Here is a 27670-nt window from a genome sequence, read left to right on the forward strand (position 1 = left end):
GTAAGGGAAACTAGGTAAAGAGGATATGGATACTCTCTTCCTATCTTTGCAACTTTTCTGTTTATCTAAAACCATCCTAAAATAAAGTTTATTTTAAAAACCCTCTGAGGTTGATGCTCTTATCTCCCTTCTAGAGATGAGATACTATAGCTTAAATAGCTTCCCAAAGTTACAAGCTAAAAAGCAGGAGAACTTAGATATGTCTACTCACACTTCAGCACCAGTGGATAAGCCCTTGCAACATAAGCCCTTACGTAAGATCTATTAAAACGATTTTATGCCTGATACATGCTGAGAAGCAAACTAAATGAATTTATTTCACTTACATTCCTCATAATACTACACCTTTTTAAATAAAGGGGCCATAACATTACTTTCTAAATATTTGATTTTCATTTTCATCACCATCACAAATTTCAATTACTCTGTCAGTGCTATGTGATGACCACATTTAAGCAAAATTAGCTTAAGATTTTGCCAAATCTTTTTTCCCTTCTTCTTCTTCTTCTTCTATTGAAGTATACTTGCTATACAGTATAAGTTACAGGTGTTTTTTAAAGGTTATATACTCTGTTCATAGTTATTGTCTAGTATTGGCTATACCCCATGTTGTATAATATACCCTTGTAGCTTATGTCTGTTTTTTAATACGTGCCTCCTCCAGCTCGCCGTCCTCCTCTCCCAACTCCTGGTGGTTTTCGCGGCCCCTGCAGCCGCCCAGGCTGCACTCCGCCTCCAGCTCAGGGGGCCCGGCGACCCAGCAGCCGGAGCACCCGCCTTGGGCCAAGACAGCGCGCCCTCCTCACCCACTGCGGGCAAGAGGCGCGGAGCGCAGGCGCGAAGGTGCGGCTAGATAGCACGGGAGTTCCACCCGCCTGCCTGAGCGGCCAGGCCAGTGCGCAGGCACCCGAGGCTTATTTTATACCTAATAGTTTGTATTTCTTAATCCCCTACACCTATACTGCCCCCCTTCTCCCCTCGCCCCACTGGTAACCACTAGTTTGCTCTATCTGCGAGTCTGCTTCTTTTACGTTACCTTCACTAGTTTGTGTAATTTTTAGATTCCACATACAAGGGATAGCATACAGTATTTGCCTTTCTCTAATTTCAGAGAATAATGCCCTTCAAGCCCACACATGTTGCTGCAAACCGCAAAAGTTCATTCTCTTTTTATGGCTGAGTAGTATTCCACTGTATATATACCACATCCTGTTTATCCATTCATCTGTCCACAGACGCTTAGGTCGCTTCCATACCTTGGCAATGGTAAATAATGCTGCTATAAGCATTGGGGTGCATGTATCTCTACAAATTAGCTTTTTGTTTTTTCAGATATGTACCCAGGAGTGGAACTTCTGGGTCATACAATAGTTCTATTTTTAGTTTTCTGAGAAACCTCTGTACTGCTTTCCACAAGGGTTGCACCAATTTACATTTCCACCAACAGTGTACGAGGGTTCCCTTGTCTCCACATCCTCGTCAACATTTGTTATTTGTGCTCTTTTTGATGACAGCCATTCTGACAGGTGTGAGAGGATATCTCTTTGTGATTTTGATTTGCATTTCCCTGATGGTTAGCGATTGAGTTATCTTTTCATGTGCCTGTTGGCCATCTGCATTTCCTCTTTGGAAAAAATGTCTATTCAATCTCTCTGCCCATTTTTTAATCCGGTTGTTTGGGGTTTTTTGATGTTGAGTTGTATGAGCTGTTTATATATGTTGGCTGTTAACCCCTTATCAGTCATATCATTTGCAAATTTTTCTCCTCTGCAACAGGTCATCTTTCTGTTTTGTCAATGGTTTCCTTTGCTGTGCAAAAGCTTGTAAGTTTAATTAGATCCCATTTGTTTATTCTCTCTTTTATTTCCTTTGCTTTAAGAGACGGATCCAAAAAAATATTGCTGCAATTTATGTCGAAGAGTGTTCTGCCTTTGTTTTCCTCTAGGAATTTTAATCTTGACGCTCCAACATTCCATAATAGAAAAAAGCATTAGCCAATGGATATTTCACCCTATAATGCCCTATCTTTCACCCACTCTCACTTGTTATCACCCATGTCTTCTCTTCTGATACTGTATATTTCAGTGTTGGTGAGCTCAGCCTGCTGCTGAAACAGGATGAGGGGGTTAGAAGCAAGAGTGCCCTTCAAAAGGAAATGACAACATCAACCTAAGGAAAGATTAGCATACACTTTGGGTATTTTTGAGATCCTGAGAGATATAAGATCAGCTGTGACTGCTCCAAACACCTAAAGAGAACTAAATTGCCCTCTGAATATAAATTCTAAGTGTTATCTACCAAACCAGTGTTTCCCACAATGTGAAGCCAGCCTCGCTGGGAAAACTCTTACATCCTTCCAGGAAGGCTCAAACCGTCCAAGACATATTCTTTTTTTCCTTGGGATTTGCCAAAATCAGACAGTAGGATTCAACAAATATTTCTAAACACTGTACTTAATATATTGTTCCCTGTGAGAATATGTAGTGGAAGTGGTCCAGCAAGTAAGAAAACAGGCTGCTTTCTGTGTGTGATTAGATTAGCCTGCCTAAAGACAGGATTTGCACAGTCTTGTTCTATTTACAAGTTTGTTTGTTTGTTTTAAAGCAAGTGATTCCTTAAATTATTGATTTTATCACTCTGGGCTTGTCTCAAGGATAGCTCAAACCACCCTCACCCTTTATACTTCAAACTATCCCCAAAGCAATTAGTTAAGGACATCAGATCTGTTTTAATAAGAGAAAGAGAGAAAAAAGTGCAAGTGATCATGAGAAATTTTCCCACAGCAGTAGAGTAACAAATGGGCCCAACTCTCCTGATTCACTGGACAATGGAAATAGAACAAAATCCAAACTTTAATTTCTTCCTTCACCAACGGGAAAGAAATGAACCAAGTTCAAGAAGCCATAAACATTCCCTCAGACACACACGCGCGCATGCGCGCACACACGCACACGCGCGCGCGCACACACACACACACACACGGCAACTTGGCAAATTGGTACTTGGTACTCATCCAAAACAAACCCTTTTTCAAGAATCTTTGCTATTTTTATAGTTGAACTCATGAAAACTCTTTTTCATTCTGGGAGCCCTGGGTAATTCAGTCTGGAATTCTTAAATTTCTACTCTCATACTAGTGCAAGAGGCCAAAGTGCTGAGAGGCAAGAGGAAGGTTACACTTCTAGGACCATGACAGTGAGAAAGAAACTGGGATCAGAAGCAGCCTGCCTTTGGGGGACACTCTCAGCGGCTCAAAGAAGCATTTAAACCCCTACACGAGTCTCTACAAGTCGGCCTGAATCCTGACCCTCTTCCAGGCAGACATCCCTAATCTAAACCTCCTACTTACATCCTCCACCGTCTCAACATTCCAGATGCACGGACACCAAATTCATCACACTAATCTCCCACCCTTCAAACCCTGTCCTGACTCCCCAGAGGACACCTGCTGAACATGAAAACGAGATTGAGTTTCAAAGCCAAAAACCTACAAAATAAGGAGAAGTCAGATTTTTCAAAGCAGCTGCCGATACGCTTTTTAGTGTTCTTTAAGGTTTTCATAAATGGTGTCAAGTTTTCCCAATGAAAATTTTCCTATCTGCTTCTGGATCCCCAGACATCAGAGGTTGCCAACCATCCACACGGTAGGAAAACCCTAACCACGTGAGACAGTATAGAGCAGATAAAACATACGTCAAAACACGAAGCAAAAGGTCACTGTTTAGTCTTGATGTTTACATGTCCATATGAGAATTTCCGAATTGGTATTATTGACTCTGTTACTAAGGCCACACTAATCAGTTTATCAAAGATTAAGCCATTCGCCATGTGAGAAGCACAGAGCAACATGACAGAGCCTTGTACAGTACCTGGCACACCCATATCATTGAATTAATCAATCAGCAGTCTTTAACATCTGCTAAACAGTCATCTAGGGGAAAAAAAATAAGCTCTTTCCCTTCTTGGTCTCCACAAATATTTCTAGATAGCTTTTAGGCTTAAAATACTGTTTCCATGACTGCCCTCTGCTGTACACTTAATATGTAGGTGATTACATATGAATATTAGTAAACAGATAAGCAAAATAAAGACATTTAATTATTCTCAAATCACCTAGAGATAATAACTTTTAAGTTTATGTATAATCTCCCAAACTATTACAATGCCTACCCATTCATGTATGCATGCAAACAAGGTATTTTTTTTAAGTAAGATCACAGAAAAATCTACAACATTGTTTAAATGCCTCATTTGGTATTTTACTGTACATGTCTACTATAATTTATTTGACACCCTAATACTGTTCAGATATTTATAACAAGATACATCAAAAACTAAGTTTGTGATAAAGTAGTCTCGTAGTAAAATCTTTTTACACACATTCGATTATACTCTTAGGACAAATCTGCCTAGAAGCTGTACTGCCAGAACTATGAATGTACACATTTTGTGACTTTTGATTTTATATATTGCAAAATAATCTCCAGATAGCATATAAAAAATTTCCCCCAATAGGAGACTTCCCTGGTGGTCCCATGGTTAAGACTCTGCTCTGCCAATGCCAGGGGCCTGGGTTCGATCCCTGGTTGGGAAACTAGATCCCGCATGCTCCAACTAAGAGTCCGCATGCCACAACTAAGACCCTGTGCAACCTAAATAAACAGATAAATGTTGTTTTACAAAATTTCCCCACCAGTATTTTGGGGTTTTCCCAAACCTGTAGTTACACTGGATTTTATAATTATTCTCACACTTAGCCAGTTTTGGTAGTTTTAAAAAAAAAATGTGTCCTGTTTTGCTGAATATTGCTTAAAGAGAGGGTGATTGTTCACATATGTGAATATAAATAATATGCATAATATTTCGAAGCATCTCAGTAACATGTTCAAGCAGCTTTGGAGAACTAATAACTATTTATAAGGTACAACATATAATGAAGTCCTAGTGTTCAATGTTTCTTCTTTTTAAAGACGGTGCAAAACTTTTGTAGGAATTTCCTAAAGCTCAATATGTATCAGGATGGTGCAACTTAGAACGAGACATGCACCTTTTTTAAACTACCACCTTCCCTACTGTCAGATACTAAGGAATATCTCCGATGTTCATATCCCCTCTTTATCTCATGGCCCACTTGAGGTTGCTTTAAATTGGCGCACGTGTGCACGCACACACATATATCTACACGTGCGTATGCATGCGTCCATGTATTTGATCTATACCACTGCATGCACACACACACAGATACTAGACCATTAGTCTGAGTACATCGGCTACTGAGATGCCAGTAGCTGCACCTCCTCTGTCCTCCAAGTACAACAGGCTCGTCCTGGCTCTGCAAAGAGTGGGCACAGTCCCACACAGTCATCATAACTGACATCTGTGGGCACGACGCCGAGGTACACCTCAATCACATGCGCCTGGCAGAGAATGCTCACTCACGCACCTGCTTCAACTGTGTGAGTTCAGCCTGTGGGTTTTCCTTGATTGATGTTGGTATAACTGCTTCACGGGCTCCGTCGGTGAAGGGAAGTGGGCTCTGCTCGGAGCAGTTGGTGGAGCCTCGCACCTTCCACTTGATGCTACACACGGAATAACCAGTTACAGGGGCGGGTGCGTGTGCCCGCGGGCTCACCACGCCCTCACAGACAGATCGAAAATGCACCCAACCTTAAAATAAAACAGCAAAAACCAGGAAACACGCCAGCAAAGGAAGCATCTGTCTCTTTCACTCAGAACAAACCTTCCCCACTACAAGACTCTTACATACATACACACACCCCCCACCCCCTCCAGCCCCCTCCATCTGAGGACCATTGACTTCACTACCTCTAGGCTTTCTTCTTAGAGACTTTTATCTTTTCTTGATTGAGTAAATTTGTTTCTTGCCCAAACTATAACAGTACTCATGCAATCATTCTGTTCCATAAAAACAGAGGAAAACAATGCCTTATTGAGGAAGCAACACAACTTTCAACGAGGTTCCATCTACCCTAACGTGGACACGGTTTACTAAATCATGTGCCATGGGGGTAGCTTTTCATCTTTTCACATCCATGTCTTATTTCCAAAACAAAACAAACAAACATGAAGTCAGCTAAGGTCAAAACCCAGTTTTGACCCACAACCAAACCCAGCCTGCCGCGCACGTCCCACTGTAAACAATCTGGTGAGAGCCACTGGCTTTGGTCCCCCTCACACTGTGCTGTCCTTTCAGTTTCTTCTGAGATTTGAGGCAATAACTATAACTTAGAAAAAACGGATAAGAAAAACCCAAGCCAGAAAATACCTGTATATTTTAGCAAAACCATGCAAAAAAAGAAAAATCACCAATGGGATGCCAAAACATTTCTGGCTTTTAAAACCACTCCATACACCCAGCTGGAGGGCCTGTAGCAATTCTAGCAAAAATGTCATAATTGTATTTGGTTGAACTGTGTAAAACTGCCATTTTTGAACAAATGAAATACTGCCAATTTCATATGGATCAACCCAACTATTTCCTTAGATTTAAACATGCCACAGTACTTTCAGGGATTTGGAGAGAATGTCTAAAAAGTGCGGAGAATCTTCACTCTCCAAATCCTCCCACTTTCAGCCACACTCTTCCCTCCTCCTCTCTTCACCTCCTTCCATCCTTGCCTGCACCGCCTCCCTGAACAGCAGTAGATGGAGGCTGGAAGGAGAAGGGGTGCTGAGTAATCACGGAGAACCAGATCTGGTTTGGGCCCAATTTCAAGGTCCAGAGGTAGACCTACATGTCCATTCATGAAGTTTTTAAAAGTTGGGCTCTAAAAATAATGTTTTCTTCTCTCATGCCTTCTATTCAGGGACTTTCTATCCTAATAATGACTTTCACTCATCTAAGGTAGATTTAAGACAACACTTGAAAACATAACTGTTTACACATACCACATCGTTTGAATTCTGAATTCTGTAAGAAGTGAGCTAATCACAAATCATTTTTCACCTTTTACATATATTTTCTCCCACTGGTCCCACAACTGCCTCGACATCTTCTAGCCACCCTGCTTTCCTCTATCTAAGAAGCTCTTCACTGGACACAGGAGTTTTCCAGATATCTTCACAAAGTACAATAAGAAATTACTGCACTGGTATCCCTTACCATTTTGAGACAGGAGTACGCATTTAAGTGAAATATCCACATCTAAAGGAAACCCATCTTTGCAGGAAGTAGAAAAATAGGCGGAAAAACCTGTATTTCCTAACTACATATATAATAAGCAGGAAGCCCACCTAGTGTGGCAGCCAGACGTGTGCTGGAACCTTCTGATAATTGTCAAAGGTCAGGGATTAAAGAGAAAAGATGCCAACTGAGTGCAATAATGCTGGAAAAAATCCTTTGAAATTTTAAAGAATCTGTGAGAACATGCTCATACACTGCTGCCTTCAATAGATTACAAGCCCAACAAGAACTACATTCAACTCGCACTTTTAAAAAAATATATTAATTGATATGGTGCTCTCATTTCTGTACCTTTCCTTCCATGAAGATTACGAGTATCTTCAGTCCTCAGGGCTGTCATCAACCTGATTTTGAATGTAATTGGGATGGGGAGACAGAAACTTCAGGAGTTTAGACCAAAATTACCAAGTCATGACTTACTCAAAAGAAAACCAAGGGTCTACCTGATATGAACTAAATTATGAGATTTTTCTCTCTTTAGATAATATCACCCCTAAGAACTCAGTTTCTACAGTATTATTCCCCTAGAGACACTGTAAATTCTATATTGTAAGACAAAAACAGAAATATGGGAAGCCGAGACACAAGTCCCCTGGTTGTCCTGAGTAGTAGATGTGTTTATCTAATTTTATAACATAGTCAATGTGACCCTAAACGATTGGCCTCACGTCACCTATGATCCACAGCAACTGAAAATCACAATGCTGGCTAACGTGTGTGGCACCCTACTAGACATGTATCGATACACAGCTCTTATTTAAGGGTGTTGAATATCCTATCTCACTTCATGTTCTCTCCGGCAACCATGAGGTAAAGAATCTTCTTTCCACTTTATACACGAAGAAACTAAGACTCAGAAAGGTAAGTAACTTAACCAAATTGACAAAGCTGGCAGTGAAGCTCAGAGTCAAACTCAATTCTTCCCCATCCCAAAGCCTCTAACTGTTCTCTCCTGATCTTCTCCTGCAGAGGCCCATCAAACAGTAAATGCGAGGGTGTTAGGTGAGGACTCCCGTGAGCTGCAAAGCCCCTGCCTTGCCTACTGAAGACAGGTATGGGGCAGTGGTTACTCAGCCTCAGCTGGCATGTACCATGGGAGACTAGAGCTCTGGGGAAGCCAGATTTTTTGGCTTCTTTGTCAAGATTAACCAGATTTTTATGTAATTAAAAACAAAAACAAAAAAAAAACCCACTGGCAGCTTGTTCTTTAAACACACACACACACTCCCTTGTATGGGCAAATAACATATCTGAGGGCTGGATCTGGCTCCATGGGCCACCAATTTATAACATCTGCCATACCCCACACTGACGCTCATTTATTATATCCATCAGGAAGCCACACAACAGTCTAAGTCCAAAAGTTCCAACAGCGCCTTTATGAATTTATACTAGGGTTCTGTACATTCTGCAAATCAAAACTCCCCTTAAGGGCTTCCCTGGTGGCGCAGTGGTTGAGAGTCCGCCTGCCGATGCAGGGGACGCGGGTTCGTGCCCCGGTCCGGGAAGATCCCACATGCCGTGGAGCGGCTGGGCCCGTGAGCCATGGCCGCTGAGCCTGCGCGTCCGGAGCCTGTGCTCCGCAACGGGAGAGGCCACAACAGTGAGAGGCCCGCGTACCGCAAAAAAAAAAGAAGAAAAAAAAAAAAACTCCCCTTAAAACTACAAATGGTTTCACTGGACTGAAGAGAGGAACAAGCTTTAACAGAAGCATCTATCTCTCTCATGTTCCATACCTGCAAATGAACAAGAAAATACCATCCCAGCCACTAAGCAGGCAAGCCCAAGAGCAGTGACAGCAGCCCCTGGGTTCAACCAGTCTGCACTTCGCCAGATCTACAAACCAGTGAAAATTTCAAAAAGCACCTACAAAAAGTAGATCACAAAGGCAAAAAAGCACCTGCAGGAACCACTCTCCCTATAACCTTTCTTGTCCCTCTTTCCCCTTCAAGTTTGATGATTTGGCTGTTCTGGAACTCTTCCGAGAGGAGTCAAGACTCATTCTGCCAGCCCCAGCTGTTCAAAGCTCAGCCCAATCTGTCCCACACAGTTGGCTGTATTATCACAATAACGTGGCTACAGTTCACCTTCATTTGCTGCGAAGATCATTAACTATCCCTCGGAGAGATATAGCATTAAGGACAGAGTGGGCCTGAGGCATAATAAATGGAGGTCTCTGGGTAACACAGTTCAAAAAACGGTAAGATGATGCCAGCCAGGCCACCTGACAGTTCCTATAGTCAGAGAGAAAGGGAAGAAAACAAGGGCAAGAGGCATGGAAAATAAGAGAAAAAGGAAAAGCAAGAACGTGCCTGGCAAACATGTATGTTCGTGTGAAGAGAGAATAAAGAGGAAAAAAATTTTCTGAAATAAAGACAGCAGGACATTTAACGTTAAATCACAGTGGAGACATGACTCTACTTGTCTGGCAGCCCAAACATTCTACTACTAGAGGGAGAAGTGAGTTTGGAAGGAGACTGAGAACAGAGCAAATGAATTACCATCCTGTATGGGAAGGATGCCATATCCTGGACAATTTCAGTACTGTAGGAGACGGTGAATTCAGTGAAACCTGTCTTTAAATCGTGTATCTGACCTCCCATTCCTAAAACTGAATTAGCGTAGAGCGGGCGTGTTTCTTCATTCATTTCACACATTCAGTTAAAGTTTCACGTGAGCCTCATTTGAATCTTGTTCACCAACCACTAAGCTAGCACTACGAACGCACCCAGGGACCAGGGTGTCCCCTTCAGAGGAAGTACCGCATGGTATACGAACACCCAGCAGTTCTTTAGTTGATAATGAGAACGTAAGAATCAATACTTGTTCTAAGTGAGCTGCAATTGTTGTATTCATCTAAACCGAATTCCAGTCAACAATGGACAGACAATTGGCGGTGAGGTAGGAATTCTACTGGCAGACCTTATCCGCTAAAGATGTACTTTCTTTAGAACTACACAGGTAATATCAATATATTTAAAAACCAAAAACAATAGCTCTATATTCTCCATCTTCAATATGTTCTTTACCTTCTTTGCCTTAGTAAAAATGTATCCCTAGAGCAGTGTGGTTCCCAACCAGGAGCAATTCTGTCCTCCGCGGTACCTTTCTGGTTGCATACCAGGGGAATGGAGTGCTCCTGGCCGTTAGTGGGTAGAGGCCAGGGGTGCCACTGAATTTTACAATACACAGGCGAAAACCCTACAATACAGAATTATCCAGCTCCAAATGTCAATAGTGTGAACATTAATATCTCTGCCTAAGAGCTGTTTCAGGGATTCAACTCCCCTGTTGATATTTTATATATATATATGCAGTAGAGCAGGAGTTTCTAAATGACATCTTGCTATCATTAAAATCACTCCTCTCCACATAGTAGTAACATTTAACATAAATGAAAAGGAAGGCAAGGGGCAGAAATTTAAAACTAATTTCGAATCACAATGGAACCCTGGTAAATCCTGGTATAGCACCAAACTTTGCATAAGCCTCCAACCAGTGACCGCTATTTTTATTTACTTTTTAACATTTTAGTAATGAATTGTCAAATTGAATTCACCTGGAAGATAGCTTCAAAACATAAGGACCCAAACATAGCCAAAAAAAAATGAGATTTATGTTTTTAAAGAGGAAAAACAGTCTTGGCCACCTCTTGTGGAAACACACGTACACACACCCCACCCACAGACAAACCCACACCCATACATACCCAAACCAGAAGACTCAAAACCAAACTCAAGACCCAAACCAAAAGCTCCCCTCTTGGCTTGGAACAAAAGAACCTCCCCTGAAGGTGGAAAACAGTTGGGATTTAACCCTTTTCTGAAAGAAGAGAAGCCATCCCCCAATCACACCTGGAAACAAATTCATCGTCTTTGATGTATTCATCTGTCCTCAGCCCAAGAGCTCGGCGGAGTCATCCTAACATTTACAGTGCTTAGGAGAAATTAATGCGCTCCGGGGTAATCTGGTGTAAGCTCAGGTCACGTCCCCATCTTGCCAAATACAGAGAACTGCCAAGGATCCCTTCCTGTTGCTTTAGCGCTCAGCCTGACGTGCTTGCTCACCTGGCTGGACCTTCTCCCCGCCGATCCGCAAGCACTTCCCTGGGGTTGACGTGTGTGTGTGGCTACCGGAAGATCTGACATGCTCGGGCTCTTTGGCTTTTCTGGATCCCTCTTGGCAGCCACACTTGGATTCCACAGCTCCTGGGAAGGAAAAAAAGCAAAAGGGAGGTGTAGTGTTTAACAGGGAGAGCGCTATGACTTCCCAGCCCCAGGAGAACGTGTTCTGCCCTGCCAGGATGGGGAAATCGCTTTTGAAGTGGAGCCCGGGCCTCCCCAGCGCAGACCATCCAGGAGCTATTGTTCGGGTGCAGACTTCCACTCGACATCTTAGAGACACAGCGACAAAGGAATTCATTCACTGACTACTGAATGCTCACCATGCACAAGGTGCTGGGAGCAGGAAAAATGGACTGGGGAAAGGCATGTGTCCTCAGGGTAGGAGAAAATATTCCAGTGGAAATTTTATTTGAACAGACTTTTTTTGCAAAATGTTCCCTCTTATGCGAATAGAATATGAATTTGGTAATTTATGAAGTTGTCCATGTGTAGCTTAAAAGAAAAACATGGATCTCGTTTTGTTACCATCCTAACCACTCCCCGGGTCTAGGCCCCAAAGCTGCTTTTGTAAACCACTGCTGACAGAATCTCTTCTCAAGGTGATAGAGACAACAGTGGGCTATTCGTCTCTGCTTTTAAAAAGGAGAAAAGTTAGGGGCAGGGGGACTGGATCATTTCTACTGGAACCAGGTCAATTAAGGAAATTTTACTCGCCAATGCACTGATACCCACTGGAATGCACTTAAAAACTGAAATCCTATCTAGTTTAATCCCAGAAGCAAAACATGAAGACAACAGCAATATTCAGCAATGGACACTGAAAGTATTTTCAAGTCCGGGCAGAATCCAAAACGTTACTAAATCAGCCAATGATGTTATGTTGAACAGAACTCTCATCCTAAAGGTAATTATATTAAAACTCCTGAAGATTTCTTTCCTTAAAGTGCTTCCCTTTGATCAAAGGGGATTTGGGTGAGAAGGAAGAACGTGTAGAAGGAGCTAGAAGATCAGGAGGAGGGGAGTGGAAAGGCTCCCCCAAACCACATCCAAATCCACGATTCAGTGGTTCATTTTGTAAAATGGCGGATCAGTCATGTACTTTTTTTTTACTCCTAAAACTAACTCATTATCCAACACTACGTTGTTTATTAGATTTACTGAATAAATTATAAAAATCACAAAATGAATTATATAACCTAATGTGGGGTTTTATTGCATGCCAAGAATGTATTTTCTCCTCCAGTGAAATTTTCTGGAATAAATGCAAAGTTGCTCACATAACACCTCCAAATCATCTTCAAGTTGCCCTGAATCGGAACAGTGTGAACAGAGTATTCAACTGTACGTGTGTGTGTGTGTGTGTGTGTGTGTGTGTGTGTGTGTGTGTGTGTGTGTGTGTGTGTGTGTGTGTGTGTGTGTGTGTGTGTGTACAGGCACACATTTATCTTTACCTTACACAATCATGGTTGGGACACCCAGCTAGTTTACTAAGCAAAGTCAGCAGTTGGAATTTTTAAAGCTTCTTAAGTACAGCAGCCAGTGTCAGGGTAATTTTATTTATTTAAGAATATATTTTTTTCTGAATAAATATGGTGGATGCTACATTTTTGTGAGTCCTCTTGGAGAATATAAATAAACTATCGATGGGTACCTGTCAATTACAATCCTCCTCTAGTTTGTGGTATTTGTGATTTATGACAGGAAAAATCATTCATTTCCCTAGGGATCATGGAGAAGTCTGCTGAATTTTATACAATGTAATTGAAGAGACAGTAAGTCAAAACATAGAAAACATCCTTCATACTTATCTTAGCCATCTGCAAAGTTTCTTATAGGCACAAACTATTTAACATCATGTCAGGCAGTTTTATGAGTTTCCCAGGAATTGCAAGTTATTTAAACAAGAGCATTTTGCTGTCCCCGTATAAATCAGCGAATCTAAGGTACTCAACAGAGGAAATCTCCCCATCACCATGCCACGCTTATCCAGGATGGCTCACAAAAAAAACAAAAAAGCTGAGAAAAGCAGTGATACAGACACTTCTGATGAAAAAAGACATTCTAATGGCATAGCAGAAAAATAGCATTTCCTGAGAAAAATAGGAAAAAGACATAGAAACAAATGGCAGAAAACCTTACACTCCATTGTGTGATAGAGGCAGCTTGTTTTTTTTCCCCTACGCCCCCAGTAGGATTAAAGCCTGATGTGGTAAACACCTACATCTCATTCAAATCCATCGAGCTAAACAGGAAAAAGTAAAAAAAAAAAAAAGGCAGGAAAAGAGAAGCAGCCCAATTTTACCTAATGAATAAAGACTGGCTGGGGAGGTCCCTGAATCCTGAGTGCAGGTGGCATTTCCTTCACAGGTAAACTGAGCTGGGTACAATGCTCGGTTTTCTAGCTGTGAGATGATTATGGTGATTCCTGTCCTTCCACTGCTCCAGGCTTTTGAGTACTCCAGCCTCCAACACCCACCCTGCCCACCTTCGCCCACCCAGTCCTAACACTGTTCATAGCTTTGGCTCAAATGTCTGCTGATCACCACCGGGGAACTCACAGAACACAGTACTTCTTTGTCTGCATGATGACTGCTGAGTACAGGACAACTTCTCCCACCAGAATCTAAATGCCTTGAGGACAGATTGAGCACTTTATCTTTTATCCTCAGAATCTAGTAGAGGGTCTGAAATACAGCAGGTGTTCAATAAACATCTGCTGAATAAGTATACCAGTGAACAAAGAAACATGTAATTATCCCAAAGACTAAAAAAGGCTGGAATAAAAAGAACCTAGTTCACCTATTTCCACCCTCCAGTCATTACAATTAAAAGAATTCTAAAGACAGAATATTTTAAAATAGAATGGAAAATAGATTCCCAAACAGAAAAAGATAAATAATTTCATGTAAAATATAACAAGGATAGTGGACATTACAAATTACAGCTGTGAAACTCTAGTCCTCTGAAACCTATGTAGGATTCCCTTTAGTTCTACCCTTTTATCTTTCCCAAGATTTGTTTTTCCATCATTGAGTGGTTCAGGCTTAAGACCAAACTGACGCAGGGACACTTACGAGCAAAGACACAAAATCTCCCCGCTCTCTACAAACCTTCAGGATCCCGAGATCCCACCATAACTCCGGATGGGTGCCCAGAGGGCTTTTCCTAACTGTTCCAAATGACTTAATCTTCCCCCACCCTCTAACTACAGCTTGGAGTTACATTTTACAACAACTATGCTAAAAAATGTACACTACTTATAATTAATGAAAAAATATGATAGTCCTGGCAATAAGCAAACATGAAACTGTTTCCTATGTCCACTGAGGCCAAGTCAGGGCTCTCAGAGAACCACAGCCACTAACTCATTAGGCCAAAAGGTCGCACTGTAGGGTGGCTACGGAGCCAGAGGGCTTGCATTAGAATCCACACTGGCTTTGGGACCTTGGCAAGTTAGGAATCCTATTGTGCCTCGACCTCTTCACTTATAAATGGAAAAACTAATGGTGCCTGCCCCACAGGAGCGTTGTGCAGGGCAGAAAACTTAACACAGATAAAGCAAACAGACACATACATGGCATACAGTAAGCATTCAATAATAGAGCTATTGCTGTACAGTCATCTTCAAATGTTCTTGTCTTGTACACGATTGCTGCCGTAGAACATTCCAGAAGACAAGAAAATGCACTATCTCAGCAAGTCTCTGCTATAAAGTCACTGCCATTTTGAGCATAAGGCACAGACAACAGTATAAAAACCTAATCCTAAAACATTATGTTCCTATAGGGCATGAAACGGTTGAAAGTGTTGAAAGGAAATACAATTTAGTACTGGTTTTACTACAATCCATGTGATTGCACAAAAAAACACCTTTTTGAGCTACATACAACAGAGTGAACACGGAAAACCCTACGATGCTTACTAGCAATATGTTTTGAGCCAGGTTACTTGCCTCTCTGACCTGCTTCCTTATTTGCCCAATGAGATTACTCAGTGTCCCCATCATCTTCACAATACTAATGCTTTTGATAAAACCTAAATTACATATATAAGAGCATCTAAAATACAGACGAGCCACGCAGTCGTTACATTTTCATTCCTCCCATTTTCCATCTAAGTCTGTGAACTTGCTGTGATTCACATCAGCTTTCCAAGACTCTGGCTTTTCTCTCTCCCTTGCACATTGGATCAGGTCTGAAAGAGGAAAAAAAATACTAAAAAAAAGCAAATCAGTTTTTTGTTCCTGAAAAAAACCCAATCAAACATTCCTGATGAATGAGTTCCCTGTTTCCTTGAGCTAAGAATATCTGTTGCAGTAAGTATGTGAGAGGGCCAAAAACAAAGGTGAATAGTTACCATAAAACTATTTAAAGAAAGCAGACCATGGAATGTGAATTGTTAATATCAAGTTAGTTGTCAACAGAATGAACAGCGACCTCTTTCCCGTGATTTTGGACTTAGCAGACAAAGGGAAACAAAGGTACAACATGATGCTTATTTTTCACTTTGGAAACAGATGGTGAGCAGTATCTGAAAACAGTGAATTGTATGTCCTTCTAGATATTTCTGCAGGATTAGATACGATCAAAAAAATTAAGATACTGAGCATATAAGTAACCCAATAAAAATCAGCTTTTATGTTCTCTCTCCTCCTCAAAACTGAGCAACATATAAAAAATTGCAGACTGGACATACGCTTCAAAACAATTTGTGTATAGCCTTCTTTATTAACTTTTAAATAGCTTATTTGTGCCCCAAATCTATTATTTAAATTATCTTTGTTTGTGGTCAAACTGTTCTGATATCAGAAAAAAGGAAAAGAAGAATTTGCCAACTCAACAGATGACAAGGAGAGGGTGTATTTCCCAAATTCCAAATATCCTATGTGCATACACTCCAGATACAAATTAGCCAGAATAAGTAGTTCAAGAAATAGATCTAAATTTCTGACCCTACATCATACTTACTTACATGGTACCACAGATGAAAGCAGAAGTCTATATTTTTTTTTCTTAGGTTTTAGAAGACTAAGATTCAGAGGGGTGATGTAATTTAATGAAGTTCACACAGCTACTAACTGCAGCAGGAGAACTTGAGCACAGAATTTTCTAAATCCACCATTTTCACCTCCCCATCAAATTATGCTTCCTCCAAGAATATACATTCACAATGGAGAGCTGTGGAGGCCACTACTGGAAAGGCAGATTGGAGTCAACTAGTGGTGGCCATTGAATGTCTGTCTTTTATTCAGTAGGTGTAAGGAGCCACTGAAACTGTTACAGACAGATAAAATATTTTTTGAAAACAACTGAAACCGTTCTCCCTGTAACAATGCTTTCCGGCCAGATGCTCATCTCTTTGATTACATCATTCAATAAAAGTCTGGGAAACAAGTAACTTTTTCCAACTTTCCGAAGTTTCTAGGATATATCATATTTATCATCATTATCTCTTACATCCAGACCCTCCGTCCAAAGAACACTTTTCTATATTGTGAAAATCCAAGGTCAGCTTTTATGAAATCCACTAAATGCGTAAGAAGAAATGAAATAACCGAGACTAGCCAGCAATATTGAAGGAGAAAGACGAAGCTGGAGGACTAACAATACCCAACTTCAACACTTATTATCAGGCTACAGTAATCAAGACAGCATGGTATTGGCCAAAGAATAGGCAGACAGATCAATGAAACAGAATAGAGAGCCCTGAAATAAACACACAAGGATAGAGTCAACTGACCTCTGACAAAGAGACAAGGTAATACAGCAGAGCAAGGATAACCTTTTCCATAAATGGTGCTGGAACACCTGGACATGACATTAAAAAAAAAAAAGAGGAATCTAGACACAGACCTACACCCTTCACAAAAATTATCTCACAATGAATCACAGACGTAAAACACTAAACTATACAACTCCTAGAAAATGACATAGGAGAAAATCGACGTGAACTTGCTTTGGCAGTGATTTTTTAGACACAACACCAAAGGCTTAATCCATGAAAAATAATTGACAAGTTGGACTTCATTATAATTAAAAATTTCTGCTCTGCAAAAGACACTGTCAAGAGAATGAGAAGAAAAGCCACAGAATGGGAGAAAATATTTGCAAAAGATATACCTCATAAAGGACTTCGTACATCCAAAATACAGAAAGAGTTCTTAAAATTCAACAAAAACAACCCAATTAAAAAATGAGCCAAAGACCTTAACAGACACCTCAGCAAAGAAGATACACAAATGGCAAATACGCATGCGATCAGATTATCCTCATCATACGTTGTTAGAGAAATGCAAAGTAAAGTAACAATGAGATATCACCACATAGCTATATTCTTTTTTTTTTAATTAATTATTTTTGACTGTGTCACGTCTTAGCTGCAGCGCACGGGCTTTTCTCTAGTTGTGGCACACAGGCTCAAGAGTGTGCGGGCTCTGTAGTTACGGCACATGGGCTTAGTTGCCCCACGGCACGTGGGATCTTAGTTCCCCAACCAGGGATCGAACCCACATTCCCTGCATTGGAAGGCAGATTCTTAACCACTGGACCACCAGGGAAGTCCCATCTATATTCTAACGTAGGTATTATTTGGCCATTCTGGGTCAAAATTCAGAACGCTGACAATACCAAATGCTGACAAGAATGTGGATCAACAGAAACTCAGCCGTTACTGGTGGGACTGCAAAGCGGTAGAGCCACTTCAGAAGACGATTTGGCAGCTGCATAGAAAACCCAACCTTCTCTTAGCATCCACCAATCATGTTCCTTGATATTTACTCACAGGGGCTAAAAACCTATGTCCACACAAAGAGCTGCACAAAAATATTTAGAGCAACTTTATTCATAATTGTCAAAGCATGGAAGCAACCAAGATGTCTTCAGCAGGAGGATGGATAAAGACACTGTGGTGCATTCATACAACGGACTAGTATTTAGCATTAAAAAGGAATGAGCTATCAAGCCAGGAAAAGACACAGAGGAAACGTAAATGCATCGTACTAAGCAAAACAGCCAATCTGAAAAGGCTATACATACAGCATGATTCCAACTCTGACATTCTGGAAAAGGCCAAACTATGGAGACAGTGAGATTAGTGGTTGCCAGGGTTTGGGAGGATGGGAAAGGGGGGAAGGAAGGAGTAGGTAGAGCACAGGGGTTTTATAGGGCAGTGAAAATACTCTGTATGATACCATAATGATGGATATATGTCATCATGCATAAATGTACCACACCAAGAGTGAAACCTAATGTAAACTATGAATTGTGGGTGGTAATGATGTGTCAATGTAGGTACATCAATGTTAACAAATGTACCACTCTAATGAGAGCCCTTAATAATGGAGGAGGCCAAGTATGTATGGGCGGCAAGGGGTATACGAGAAATCTCTGTAGCTTCCTCTCAATTTTGTTGTGAATCTAAAGCTGCTCTAAAAAATAGTCTGTTTTTTAAAAGAACCAAAGAAGAATGGAATATAGTCATACTAATAATTTTAATCTTCTTGGAAAAAATGTATCACATTCCTTACCCTCTTTGATTTAGTCAACACAAAATATATTCATGGACAACCAAGCCCCATAAGATCCTCTACAGAAACCATTTCAGGTGGAGGACAATAATGACAAGTAAGGGTGAGAGATAAATGAGTAAAAACCACTTTCTGCTTCCTCAATACCAGCATTCATTTAAAGGGAATACTTGTATACATAGGCAGAAAACTGAAACAGCGTTTAAAAAGTACTCACTGACTGTGAGCCCTGGTTATGACACAGCACTAAGTGCTATCCCTTGACAAGGGTAAAATAAATAACTCTGGCTTATGCCAATTTGGAATGTAAAAAGATATCCTAGAACAGCACCATCAGAAGATATGAATGCCTAACTAGCAATTCAGATCAGACAAAAAGTCAAAGAAAAAGCTCCCACACGATGTTATATAAAAGCTAATATAAAAATGATTTACTTAAGAGATAGTGTTTAGGTTGGAAAAGGTACACAAGGTTATGAATAGCTTTGATTCAGCTGGTTCAATACCAGGACAGAGCTTATGCCTTAAACTGGTCCATGAGCAGTCCATCAGGAACCAACTACAATGCTACAATATGTATATTTTAAAACAAGAACAAGGACAGGCTGGCTCATTATTCCTACATCTTTCTGAGGAACAGGCTTTCATATCACGCTTTCTACGTGAGCACATCCACCTTCCAACTACAGTCTTGTTGGCTTTCCTAAGCACCTACATCTTTTTTCTACATTTCTTCTGAAAAGACTCCATAAACTATCAAAAGGTTATGTTAAAGAGAAGCATCTGAACACTGCCTAAAGTTGAGACTCAGTCTTTAGAGGCCAATTAAAATCCTCCTGTCTTCAGAATGACCTGACGATCCCATTTTTAAGGAGTGATTCCAAAAGCAAAACATACCTAGTCTTAAACTCAGCTTAGCAGATTTTTTAGTTGTTACATAGTCTCTTTTCCAAAGACCCAATAAAAGGCATGACACCAAGTCATCTTCACCTCACTTTCTTTGCTTGCTTTTATGAGATAACTGCCCTTGACCACTCTCCCCCACTGGGTGGGACAGATTAGTCAGACTTGTAGAAAACTAAATTTTATCTCTAATGTGCTTTGAATGTTGAACATGTTAATAGAAATGGCTGATCTTGAATAACATGCGATATTATTTAGATAATATAAAGCACAAACATTGTCATCTTTAAGAAAACAACTAAACTATAATCGGAAGTATTCGACTTACAAACAATCGTAATGCTGAGAGAAGCCGTAACGATAATTCAGACTACAATCTTATGTCATAAATTCAAATATGAAATAACTTCATACTTGGATATGAGGTTCATAAAAGTCAAGTTAAAGTTACTCCATCACCTTTACAATTCTAGTTAGTGGGAAAACCAAGACTAGATCTCCAATCTTGACTCTTGACCATTTCTTTTCATTACGTCACTGGAATAAATGTTTATGTCTACCTTTTTTTTTTTTTTTTTTTTTTTTTTTTGCAGTACATGGGCCTCTCACTGTTGTGGCCTCTCCCATTGCGGAGCACAGGCTCCAGACGCGCAGACTCAGCGGCCATGGCTCACGAGCCCAGCCGCTCCGCGGCATGTGGGATCTTCCCGGACCGGGGCACGAATCCATGTCCCCTGCATCGGCAGATGGAGTGTCAACCAATGCGCCACCAGGGAAGCCCTATGTCTACCATTTTTAATCAGACCACCAATTCAGTCCTTTCTCATGGCTGGATGTTGATAACTGGTATTCAGAATTTACCAGGGGTCCTGGTATCACAGAGTATGTGCTTGGGGCTACACCAAGGACACTCCCTGGGAGAGTGGAGAGCTCTGGCTGTTTCAAGGCAGTGTGGGCCTGCAGGTAGCTGCCTCGTGTACCTCATCCACAACACAGACACTGAAAAGCCGACTCTTCCATACTGGTTTGAACCAAGAGCAGTTGAAAGAGAAACAAGATGTTCAGCCCACTCTTCAATGAAGAGAAGGCACACAAAAAGAGGCAACACTTAGGAAGGAGTTACGCCTGCTAGATTAGAGTAAGTCAAGAATGACAGAAGGCAGAGCTACACTTTCTTTACCCAAGAGCCAGGTGAAAACCAGGTAGATCAGAAACTTGGAGCAGAGATGTCGCAAAAGTCCTGACCTCTCAGCCTAAAGGAAACAGCCATTGTTCCATTTCTTTCCCCAGAGTTCTGAATTTTGTTCCCTAGGCTATTGATGTAAAAGAGGCCAATAATGGGAAGAAAGAAATTCCCAGCTCCCACAACTTAAGAAGATCGAAACGGGTGATACAGGATTCCTAGAAAGGATAAAGAAAAGCTCACTTACTTAGCCTCCCAGGTCAGCAGAACTAGGTAAATATCCCCAGTTGACCACCATGGATGGGGAAGAGTGAACAAGGAGGATACGGGTATTGCTTGTTTCCTTACCAACAGCAGCTCTTAGGCCTGGGGCAATTACACCTGACGGAGGTTACACAATGAAGACTGTTGGTTTACAAGCCACGCTTGATAATTCAGGGTGAATGATACAAAACATTTAACTCAGGCTACTGGTTGTGTGAGCCTCCTCACCTCTGTCAAGTAAAGCAAAGGGAGGTATAAAGAGTGTCCAACAGATTACAAACTGTCACACAGATCATATCTTGTCTAACAGAACCACTACAAAAAAACAAGCATTGTAAACATCTCCACTTGACAAATGAGGAAAGGAACACTCAGAGAAGTCACACATTTCCCAGAGCTTACTAGGTAATTGGAAGAGGCTGGTTTCTAATTCAGAGTCCCTGACTCCAAGGGCCCTAAACCATGGGCACTCACCGAAGATAACGTCTCTCTCCCTCTTCCATCCTTTGCTTACTTTTAAAAAGGTAAGCAGTAGAGAGGTTTCTGAAGGTTGGGTTTTCAGAGAATTCGTAGATTTCAATTCCCTGTGTTCTTTCTGCCCCCATATTATTATTGATAATGTAAAGCTGGCTTTATATTATTTCTTGGGTCTTCGGAGGAAAAAATAATCTAATTTATTATATTTAATGGGCATAACGTACATTTGGGCAGGATGGCGGGAGGTGAAGGCTAATAGTTTCATCTATCTCTGTCCTAGAATCAAGAGGGCCAAATCTCCAGCGGAAAAGCCAATCCTGCCTTCCAATCAAATAAATGAAGTCGCCTATGACCTTTATACAAGGGATACAAAAAGAATGTACACAAGATCACTTCATAGATGCTGGAGAAAAGACACTACCTGTTCACTGAAAGCTAGTGATTTTGGTTCCACCTAGACTTTGGGGAAACTAATGAAAATCCTTTTGAAAGTAGGGTTGGGAATCCCAAAGAGCAATATTCTTTCTCCTCCCTCAAAAAAACAATCTTCCAATAATTAGGATTTGAGAAGAATGGTGTAGCTTTCTAAACTTTGTGGCATTGTGAACACACGATAATTAGCATTCACTGTTAGACTTATAAGGTGATCCCTTTGCTATGTTATTCAGAAGTCTTGGCTCCTTACTTTCAGATTAAAATGAAGACTAAAGGACTGAACTTCACCCATGTCTGAATGTCTGTGGGCTGTCTTCCCCACAACCAACAACCTTACCTAAACTCCCAACTTTTAAACTGCTCAAAACATGGAAACATTAATAATGACCCTTCTTCATCAAACCTCAACTTCCCCTCCCACTTGCACTTTTGACCAATTTACTCACTTCAAAGCAAGCAACAGCATCCTGTTCAGTTACTCAGTAGGGCCTCTGTATCTTCACCCAACACCTTCAACCAAAAGAAAACCAAAAGCCACAAAAAACCTTCCCGTCTCCACACTCCTCCTAGACCTCTGACGGTACTTTTGTAACCTCTATTTTTTTATTTTCAGTTGCCATGGGAAAGACTGGTTTTGGGCAGCTCCATCTGCAAGAGGTAATTACTGGCCTTCCAACACACACACACACACACACACACACACACACACACACACACACACACACACACACACACACACACACACACACACACACACACACACACACACACACACACACCCTGCAATGCTGCAAAGAAAAACTATACACAATTAAAGAATTTTTCAAGGAGACCAAGCAAATGTTAACCAAACATTTTACTGCTTTGCTGTTGGCACAAAATACCAAGGGCAGCTGTTTATTACCAACTATACTACACATGTTCTGCTAAAGTATTAATAATAGCAATTAATATTTGCTCACAATTTAATATCTGTCAGGCACTCTGGACTAAGTACTTTACATGGGTCATCTTAGCATGACTAAGCACCATAAATATAAATTTATAATTCTGATTTTTACAGAAAATGAGGTTAAGAGAGGCTGAGTAACTCGCACAGGGCTAATGAGTAGTGGAGTCAGGATTCAAACCCAGAGCCCACAATCTTGCACACTGGCCACGGCTCCCAGTGCCTGTCCACAGCCAGTGGTATAAACACAGCTGGCTTCTGGGCTGGTCTACTGACAGGCTGAAGGGACTCAAACTATCACTCAACCCATCTAGTAAAATTGAGAAAAACACAAAATATTTTTGGTTCCAAGATGCATATGATCATAGGCCACAGTAGTAACAATGACCCTCTTTTTTTGTTCCAGTAAAAAATAAATATGCCATGTGTGAGGTTCAAATAGTGTGGCCTTTTCCATTTTCTTAATCAGTTTCCATTTCCTCGAGTTAACTCCGTAACACTTCTTATACTTCTTATCAATGAAAACAGTATCTGCTAATGCACACTCTAAAGCCACGTCTGAGTTTTCGGAGACTTACGACTACAGCCTCATGAGAAGAGCGATTGTTCTGCTGTCATCTATTTGAATTTTCTCCCTGGGAGAAAAAATATTTATACTTTGGCCTCTTCTTTAATTTAGGTAATTATTTAGATTGTTGTGATCCTTACACCGTGGATCTGATTCCTAAGGGTGGAAGGATTATAGAATTCCCAAAGAAATCTCTCTTAAAATATGATTAAAAGAGATTAGGTGGTGTCAGAAGCAGAGTCAGACTAGGCTGGCAACGTTAATTGTTCCGTCTTTCAACACATCAACATATACCAGAGGAGTCTTTGGAAGGGCCAGACTCATTCCTGTCTCCTCACCCCTCCAAAGTCCTCTCTACCCTCCCTGACTCCACGGATCAAGGAGGAATCCGGACAATGTGGAGCCCCGAGGCCTCCCCCGCTCCACCAGCTAAGCATGCCCGGCAGTCACAATGCTGCCTGAAAGTTTGGTAAGACTCTGGCTCCCGTCCCCTGGCCTCATCTGACCCTGTCCTTCTGCCATATCACTCATCTCCTGGAAAGGAACACATTTCCAAGCCTCTTCCACATCAGCAGTAGGAAAGGAATTTCATGTCCCTGAGTGTTAAGTGACCTGGGTAGGGGGAAAAAAAAAAAAAAGTCCAGCCTGGCTTCCTTAGGAAGGAGATGAGATGGAGGGGCAGGGAATTACAATGATATACTTTCACTTTGCCAGATTCCCACCTCTTCTTTGGCCTTAGGCAACAGCAGAACAGAAAGCCAAAAGGAGGCGGGAGGCTAATGGCATCAGCTCCTCCTCTTCCCCGGCATTTCCTGCCTGTACATACATCTCCGCCGCCCGTCCCCACAGGGCGCTGTGGAGGCGCACGGGCTTGCCCGGCTGCCGGAGCCCCGCCACCCACACCAGGCGCCTCCCTGAGACGCTTGGGCCTGGAGGGCGGTCGAGGTGGATGCAAGGAAGCCCATCCGATGACAGCGACCTTTCCATTAGCAATCAGAGTTCCTGGGGTTGCTTCCCAGAGGTGAGCAGAGGGGTGTCTGGACACAGAAAAGACATCAAAATGCTTTCTTCCTTCCCTTCTCCCAGCACCACAGTTTTAACCTCCTCCTAGGTGTCTGTAGCCCAAAGAAGTGAGGGGACCCGCCTGGCCAGGGGCCAGTCTCCCCTAAGGAAGAGAGCGACGAGTCTATGTGTAGGAATGAAAGGCAGGCCCCGGAGAGCAGTGAGGCTGTGGTACTGAAACCCCAGCTCACAGACCCGTGGCCAGAGCAGAGCCTGTAATTAAAGGTAAACTTGCCAGCAGCTCTCTTAACACATGAGGCAAAAAGTTAATGTCTGATGGACGGGGCACTCCAGCTCAGTGCCCTCCCCATGGAGACTAGTTCAAAGGAATGAGGTGGAGTGGTGGCAGGACAACCCAAGTCAGTGCAGGGAGCCCCTCTGCCGTGGCACTCTATGTACATTGCACCGCCATCATTAGTGCTTTATTCACGTGTCTTGCCAACTAGGCAGAGCTGAGGGCTGACCTTTTCTGGACTTCAGGTCCTTGATTAAATATGCTAGGTCTGTACTGTCTAATAAGGTGGCCACTGAACACATGTGGCTCTTGCGCACTTGAACTGTGGCCAATCCAAATTGAGAAGTGCTGCATATTTAAAATGCACGGCAGATTATAAACACTTAGCATGAGAAATAGAGTAGATCTCAATTTTTTTATATTCATTGCATGTTGAAATAACAGTTTGGATGTATCAGGTTAAATAAACAATTGTTAAAATTAATTCCACTCATTTTTTTTAACATGGCTACTAGAAAATTTTAAATCACATTATAAACTTATATTTACATAAATATATTTGCATTATATGTCTAGCATGTCCAGCATGGTTCTGGATATACCATTAATGCTGCTGAATGAACGAAAGAATGTTGACATAAGATCAGTAACAGTATTTTTAAATCAACATAGAAAAAGTCAACAGAAATGGTTAAAAAGTAGTGAGGCATAGTTGTTTTTTGAAATAACTTTTGTATCTGGAGCTACATTTCATTCTGAGTCACTTGCTGGGAGAAAATGCTTACTAATCACTCAGGACTCCGAAAGGATGAGAGGGCGACAGACTGTCGGCCAGGCCACACCACCAAGGCCAAACAACCCTCGGTCCTATGGTGGGGACTCAGCAGAGCCAAAGACCAAGCACACACACACACTGTAAGAAATCGCCAGACGAAAATAAAACCACCAATCTGGGAACCCCACAGTTTTCCAAGCTTCTCTTCATCCTACATGTAACTGTTCTCTCAGTCCAACTGTTTGCTTTTAATATACTCTTGTAGAGTGTTTTAAGAAAATTCACTGCAAATCAAAACCACTGTGAGATACCACCCACACCATCAGGATGGCCACTATAAAAATAATAATAAAATAGAAAGTGTTGGTGAGGGTGTGGAAGAAATTGGAGCCCTTGTGCACTGTCGGTGGGAATGTAAACTGGTACAGCCACCATGGAGAACAGCATGGAGGAGCCTCAGAAATTAAAACTAAAACTACTGTCTGATCCGGTAATTCCATTTCCAGGTACATATGGAATGAAAGAAAGGAAAGGAAAGCAGGGTCTCAATTAGATACTTGCACACCCATGGTCATTGCACCATTAATTACAAAGCCAAGAGGTGGAGGAGAACCCACATGTCCACTCTACAGATGAAAGGATAAACAAAATGTGGTGTATACATAAACTGGAAAATGATTCAACCTTAAAAAAAGGAAGACCTTCCATATGCTACGAAGTGAGTGAATCCAGAGGGTAGTGTTAAGTGAAACAAGCCAGTCCCAAAAGGACAGATATTATATCAATCCACTTTTGAGTTATCTAAAGTAGCCAAACCCATGGAAACAGAAAGTAGAATGGTGAATGCCTGGAGGGAGGGGAGACTGCAGAGTCGTTCAATGGGTACAGAGTTTCAGTTTTGCAAGATGAAAAAGTTCACTTCTGTTACATAACAATGTAAATATACTTAACTGAACGGGTACACTTAAAAATGGTTAAAATGGTAAATTTTATGTTTTCTTTTAACCACGATGAAAAAAGAAAAAAATGCATAGCATGATCAATTTAACTGCTACTGAAGAGTCCACAATGGAGACCCTGATCCAACATAACATCTCACCATCTTTTACTATAATAAAAGAAGAAAATGTGCTCAGATATTTGTACACCCATGGTTATAGCACTATTATTCACAGTAGTCAAGAGGTGGAAACAAACCAAATGTCCAGTGACAGATGGATAAACAAAATGTGGTATATCCATACAATGGAATATTACTCAGCCTTAAAAAGGAACGCAATTCTAACATAGGCTACAACATGAATGAACCCTGAAGACATTATGCTAAGTGAAATATGCCAGCCACAGAAGGGCAAATACTGCATGATTCCACGAATATGAAGCATCCAGTGTGGTCAGATTCATAGAAACAGAAAGTAGCATGGTGGCTGCCAGGGGGGCGGGGGGAAGGGGTAGGGAATTACTGTTTAATAGATAGAGTCTCAGTTGGGGAAAATGAAAAAGGTCTGGAGATGGTTGTACAACAGCATGAAAGTACTTAATGCCACTGAACTGTTTACTTCAAAAATGGTTAAAATGATATATTTTATGTTAAGTATGTTTTACCACAATTTAAAAAAAAAAAACAAGAAAATGTGACAAGAGGAAAGGTAAGAAAGTGAGAAGCCGGAGGAAGATTGGAATGACCCCTGCATCATCGGAATAGGAATTCACACGTCTCCCCTTGACAGACTTGAAATGTTGATGGAGCAGCGCTGCTTCTAAACCAGATGGTCTCTATGACACCATTTTGTCTTCCAGTTAATGTACATCCTTTTCATTTTGCCACTTGAACTTGCAAATGAGACTCAAAACACAGAACAAGTGTACACAAACAAATGAGAGAAAGAGTGAGCGCACACTCTATTTTTGGTAAGAACAACCTATTTCTTTTAACCCACAGTTCATATTCTTAGCCCCCATCTAT

The 27670-nt window shown here is 41.3% G+C and overlaps 1 pseudogene; it reads right to left on the reverse strand.

Annotated features, from left to right (window-relative positions):
- LOC132527948 (uncharacterized) overlaps positions 1 to 27670 on the reverse strand; it is a 393532-nt pseudogene that overhangs the window by 65478 nt on the left and 300384 nt on the right.

The sequence above is a fragment of the Lagenorhynchus albirostris genome, chromosome 10 (genome assembly GCF_949774975.1).
Source record: "Lagenorhynchus albirostris chromosome 10, mLagAlb1.1, whole genome shotgun sequence".
Lineage (NCBI taxonomy): Eukaryota > Metazoa > Chordata > Mammalia > Artiodactyla > Delphinidae > Lagenorhynchus > Lagenorhynchus albirostris.